Genomic DNA, 6,574 nt, shown 5'->3' on the forward strand with positions numbered 1-6,574 from the left:
CTGTAAAGTGCCTGTCCCACAAGCATGCGGCTCCAGGCGGCAAGAGCGACCTAAGCGACTCCATGCGGCAAGCGCTACCTACCGTGGTCGCTTGAGCCGTACGGCCTCGCGGGCCCGGTCCCACTTCGATCGTCGGAGCCGTATGGAGTTGTGTGGAGCTGGTCCCGACATCGCGCGAGGCTCCGAAAAACTGACCGCGTTCAAAAATTCCGCGCAGCAACGGCCTGCCGGCTCGCAGCCGCCTCGACGCCGTATGTCACGCGCGAACTTCCCGCGGACTTCGCTCGGACTTCATGTCACTCACTTGAGCTCCGCGCGGCCCCCACTTCTGGTTAGGTCGCGCTTGCTGCATGGAGTCGCATGCTCGTGGGACAGGCCCTTAAGGCAGTAGTTCTACTACCGCATTGCCGTTGTGTTGAAAACAGTGGCAGGACAGTTGGAAATGCATTCGAAAAGTTTGACTAGAAACACAACTAATTTTGAAGGACAGTTTATAGTCTCATAGTTTGTAAAATCATGAGGGGAGTACAATGAATAAACCAATTCAGCATTTTACAACGAGTAGGTGAATTAAAAACCAGAGGACATTGGTGTAAGGTGAGAGGGCAACATTTTCACTCAGAGTGTGATGGGCACATAGAATGAGCTGCCACAGGAGGTTGCCAGGTTGAGGCATGGACTATAACAGCATTGAAAAGCCATTTGGACATGGACATGTAAAGGAGAAGTTCAGATAGGTATGGGCCAAATCTAGGTAGCTGGGACCAGTGCAGATGAGGCACCTTGGTCGGAAAGGGTACGTTGTGCTGAAGGGCCTGTTTCCACGTTGTATTACTCTATGACTGTAACGTAACATCCCAACATATTTACTCAACACCCTGACTGATGAAAGCCATCACACAAAATAGTAAGATTAAACGAGAACTTACCAGTTTGAAGTTTGATCTGTATTTTATGAGGAGTTACGATGAGGGATTACGTGAAGAACCCGTCCAGCACGCATGCGCGACATACTTCAAAGCAGCGGTGTGGAATCACAGAAAGACACAGTAATTGAAATAAATATAGTAAAGAAAAGGAGAGCTTAGATACCAGTTTGATCTCTATTATTGAGGGTGGGAGCGGAGGGCACGAAATCCCTCATCGTAACTCCTCATAAAATACAGATCAAATTTCAAACTGGTAAGTTCTCGTTTAATCTTACTATTTTACTTCGGAGTCACGTGAGTGACTACGTGAAGATTTTAAAGCTCTGTGATTTCAAACCGTGTAACAGTTCATACTTCACTCGCTGCCGAAGTAATTCGAGGGAGGAAGTATGTTATCGTAATCAACCATGAATCTGTTTGTAAAACAATAATGGTGTTATTAACAATAACAAGACCAAAATGCTCCCCCGGGCTTAAATTATATATTTTTTGCAGATTCTAATTATTTTTCTGCAAACGATACAGGTTCTGCCAGCGGCTTGTTATAAAAGTTTGGAACGTATACTCCCTAGACCACACGCTGTAGCCAGGATGTGGTCCAAAGGCACGTCCATCCTCTTAGTCACTGATGTGGATGCTGCCCTGGTGGAGTAAGATTTATACACGTTAGTATGTACTTCAGCAACTCCCAGTACCTGCTTAAGCCACTTGAGATAGTTTGGCTCGTCACCCGACCATAAGGTTTCTTGTGGCTGACCCATAAGGCTTTTTCTCTCCTTCGAGGATTACTTATTGTGTCGATGTAATTCAATAAGTGGGTCATGACACATAACCGTGGTTCAGGTGGGTATGCCCGGAATTGCATGACTAGACCTGATATTCCTGATCTGCTCTGTTTGACCAGCCCCTAATGGTAAATGTAACGGTCTGGTGTTATAACCATATTGTCCAATCGTAGTAGATGCAGGAACTGGACTCTTTGTGCTGAGACAAGGCCATCAACATGACCGTCTTCAGGGTAGGCTGTTCCAGGGTGAGGGACCTGGCTGGTGACCATCCCCTAAGGTACGTCAAGTCCACACTGACATCCCAGATTTGGGTGTACCTAGGTCTGGGGGATTAGAGTTGAATATGCCTCTCCTGAATTTGATCACCAGTGGGTGGTACCCTATGGCCTGTTGTCCTGGTGCCTGAGTTAAGTAGGCTGACAGAGCACTTCTGGCTGTGTTGATGGCGCAGTAGCTGAGTCCTTCATTGTGGTGAAGACCTGCCAGGAACTCCAGTACAAGTTTTGTTGTAGTTGAATATGTAGTTCCTGTATTTGAACAGTATCTTCCCACTTCTTGATGTTCGCCAAGTATGTTCCCTAGTGGATATGCGATTGGATGCTATCATCGTGTCGATAGTGCTATTTGACAATCCAGGCCCAGCAGTGGTCTCCCCAATTCTGCGACCCAGGCCCAGTAATGGTCTTTTCAAATCTGCAACCCAGTAGTTTAATTTATGGTGGCATGGGTGGCTTTTGCCTGAAACTGGGTGAGTTGATAAGTCTGGGCTATTGGGAAATCATTAGGGTTTTGATGACCATGTGGAGGACCACTGGGAACCATGACTGTGGGTTTGCGTAGTACCCGACTGATGAGGCTGTAGTACCTGACTGATGAGGTAGGAAAAAAGGGGGGAGAACATAGAGATTAGATTCCCATCCCCCCCCCCCCCCCTAGTTCAGCTGGAATGTATTCATTGCCGCTGCCTCAAAGTTTGGTTTCATGCGACATACATCGGTACGTGGTGATTCAATTGAAATACAGGGAAATCGATATCTGGTGTTCCATATTGCTTTGTAATTTCAGCAAATACTTTGGTTTAACATGTCTGTTTACAGTATTTAGCTCACCTGGTAGGTAAGTTTGCTGATGGTCGAATATGTTTGACGACATACGGTTACCAATTGTTAAACAAATTGTCACATGATATCGATTTATTCTGCCCAAGTCGTTGGTGTATGCCACCACTGTGATGTTGTTAATTTATAAACGAACATGCAAAATGGTGCACTACTGAATAATATGCTTTTACCAATAGAACGTGCTCAATATTTCCAACTAGGTTTTACGCCCAGTGTCTATAGTGATGACGACTCCAGATTAGTCGATTTGCCACCATGTTCTGGGTATGGGTATTTAGTTTAAACATTAGCTCCTTAGCTCTAATGGAAAGGTTCAAGTTAAGTAGCTGGTAATGCTGCTACTAATTCCCAATTACTCTTGCCACTTAGTTTAAATGGTTGGTTGATTGTTACCATTAATTGTTACAGGTTGTGCCATACGCTGACTCTCCTTTTGGCAATGTTATAGATAAGTGGATAGAGTTAATTAAATACCAGATAGTCAATAGTTGTGGATGGTGTCAACGTAGATTTATCTGGATTGTATGACAGAGCCCAGGCTAAATAAGTTTTAGTAGCTAATGCTGCTGATTAGCTATTCCCATCGATTTGTCTGTCGTTAATATCATAGAGACATGCCATGACGATATGTTCCTTAATAGTGTCAAGGCTGGTTTGAATATCTGGGAACAGTTTTGGCTCGTATTTAGCCATTGTCAATAATTTATACTGCCATAGTTACCCCATCCAGGTAAATTGGTATCTCCGAAATTTTATGAATGGGTACTGAATAGTATGCATCTTTTAAGTTGATGTCTACCATAAAGTATCCTAGGAAATCCATGGTTAGCAGTTACAATTTTCCATAAGTGTGAATACCTGGTGAAATACTCAAGTGGTAAAGTCAATGATGGCGCGACATTCACCATCTTTGGGTTTTTTGTTACCAAAGGTTCATATTAGGCTTCTTATGACCCCTTGTATATCAATGATGGTGCGACATTCACCATCTTGGGTTTGTTGGTACCAAAGGTTCATATTAGGCTTCTTTATGACCCCTAGTATATCTTCTCCAGTTAGCTAGTGCCTCATGTTCTTTTTTAGTGGGAGGGTAGACCCCTTTGGGGTGTATGCTGAACTGGTAATATATATATGGTCCCTAGGTAAGGGACGTATCAGATATTAAACTGATAAGAACAGATACTATACTTGATCTTAGCCAAAAGGCCGAGAAGTGGTGGGTTTCTTAATTCAATTTTTATCCTTGAATACTTTTGGTATATAACTACCAAGTGTGATAGTTCTTCAAGCTTCCAACCCAGGTGTGATTTCCCCCCCCCCTCCTCCCCCCCCCCCCCCCCCCCCGTTAGTACAAACCCTTCACCTTTTATGTGGTGGTAGGAACCGTACTTATCTGTCTTCACTGTTGTTTAGTGGTGTATTCATTTATTCGGTTTCTGGTTCCTTGTCTGTAGGGATGGTGTTGTTGGGGGGTGGCGCATTTTCCATGGGGCCCGCTCTAGACCCTGGCCTGAAAGGGCTTACGGGGGTTGGCATGCGGGCCCCGAGCTTTCACCAGTACTATTAAGTAGACGCCTACTGGTGGACGCGTGGAGGTACTGTTGTCTGGTTTTTGTGTGGTGCTCATTCCAGGCCCTGCCCTCTTGATGCCGAATATTTTGGATACTTCGTCCAGTTTCTTAGGCTTGGTTTGGTAACTTAGCCAGATAGCAGGATCTGTGGTTGTGAGGTCGGCGTTCTCACAGTCCTGTGAATTTTGTAGGTTGAGGGCAGGTTTTATAACTTCCTTCGAGAAGTTGCGGAGCATACTGTGAACAGTAGGGTCAGGTGTTTTTCCATACTACCCTGCCCCTCTGGAATGAGCATGCGAAAATGATAGCCGACGTCAGGGGTATCAAATGCAATTTAAGATATTTGGGTTTTAAAAAGCTATGCTCAATGTAACCCCCAATAATGGTGGGCACTTTGAGTAAATGCAATTTAGGGGAGACGTGATGAAATCCAACGCCTCATGACTACCTGTCTTGGAGAGGTTTTTTGAAAAGAACAGGTAGTAAGCTGGCCGTCAGTTGATACTGAAAAGCCATCTCGCTAGTGGTGGAGCCACATAGCGGCCACACCCAGCAGCTCTTCCTGATCATGTACCTCAAGCATACTCACGATGTTGATCAGCCAGTGACCTCTCTTCTTGACCAGCCCAGCCACTGGTCGCCATCGATCCCTCGATAAGGGAGATGGCCAGTGCTGAAGTGCACTGGAGTGGGAGTGTTATGCTCCCTTGGCGAGCTTGCCCCTGGCTCATGAGGCAAGTCTCGCTGGAGTTTTTGTCTCCATGACCTTACTCTAGGCTTGGAGAACAGACACTTACTTGCTCTCGCGCGGTAGCTTGAAGTGCCGATTCCATCTTCCGTGTCTGTCTCCAGCCCGTGGTTTGGTTGCTGACTTTGCTGCTAGAGGCTGCCTGCCGTTTTCGGGCGGCATTTCTGCGGTTCTCGGGCGGCGAGTCTCCTTGTCGGGAGTATGCAGGGGTTACCGGCCGGTTTTTGAGTTTCCCTCCAGTCCGCTGCTGTTGGTCAGACAGCTGTTAGCGGACTGGGCATCGCTCAGTATCCGTGTCTGTGGACCACAGCGTGTGCGGTCCAGGTGCCGCCTCTCCCCCTTCCACTGACGGAACGTTCCTTCCCTGGAGTCAAACGGGGGCCGCTTCCCTCTGTGCTGCTTTGCTGTCTCCAGTTTCCCTGGAGCAACAAAGAGGAGCAAAGTTGTAAATCGAACCTGTGGGTAAGTACTTACCTAACGGTCCGTTCCTTCAGGCTTGTAGCGGGAGCGCCCGTACTCCCGTTCGTCGCTGTTGCATCTGCGTGAACGCTATGGCGCGCATGTGTGCTGGACGGGTTCTTCACGTAGTCACTCACGTGACTCCGAAGTAAAATCCTTCTTGGCAACCCTATTCAATATTCAAGATTCAAGAATCAATTTAATTGTCACATGTACCAATTAAGGTATTACCCCATTCAGATTCAATTTTAATTGTCATTGTCAGTGTACAATACAGAGACAACGAAATGCATTTAGCATCTCCCTGGAAGAGCGACATAGCAAATGATTTAAATAAATAATAATAAGTGATAATAAGTGTCCGGGGGGTGGGGGGGTGATTGGCAGTCACCGAGGTACGTTGTTGAGTAGAGTGACAGCCGCCGGGAAGAAGCCCATCTACCTGTGACGCCGCTTTCAGAGATCTATGTACCTGCACTCCTCGATTCCTCTGCTCTACAACACACTCCAGGGCCTTACCATTCATTGTGAAGATCCTGCCTTGGTTTAACTTGCCAAATTGCAATAAATGAAAAACCTATCTGCATCAAAATCCTGCTGTATTTTTGATAACCATTTTCACTGCCTATGATGCCACTTGCTTTATTGTGATCTGCAAACTTAGTGCTCATGCCCTGTACATTCTCATCCAAATCGTTGATATAAACCACAAACAGCAATGGGTCCAGTACTGATCCCTGAGACACATCACTAGTCACAGGCCTTCAGTCTTAAAAACACCCTTCCCCCACTACCCTCCGCTTCCTTGCATGATGCCAATTCTCTATCCAGTTTGCTAACTCCCATCTGATCTAACCTTCCCGAGCAGCTATGTTTTATATTGCGCTCAATACAGTATGTTCTGTATTCTACATTGGATACTAGTCTAGTGACGTAACTAGTGTGTTCTATCTAGTGT

The 6,574-nt window shown here is 46.0% G+C and overlaps 1 pseudogene; it reads right to left on the bottom strand.

Moving 5' to 3' along the window:
• Positions 1–3,938: 3,938 nt before the first annotated feature.
• Positions 3,939–4,056, bottom strand: LOC116983238 (annotated as a pseudogene).
• Positions 4,057–6,574: the final 2,518 nt, after the last annotated feature.

The sequence above is a fragment of the Amblyraja radiata genome, chromosome 1 (genome assembly GCF_010909765.2).
Source record: "Amblyraja radiata isolate CabotCenter1 chromosome 1, sAmbRad1.1.pri, whole genome shotgun sequence".
In the NCBI taxonomy this organism is placed as follows: domain Eukaryota; kingdom Metazoa; phylum Chordata; class Chondrichthyes; order Rajiformes; family Rajidae; genus Amblyraja; species Amblyraja radiata.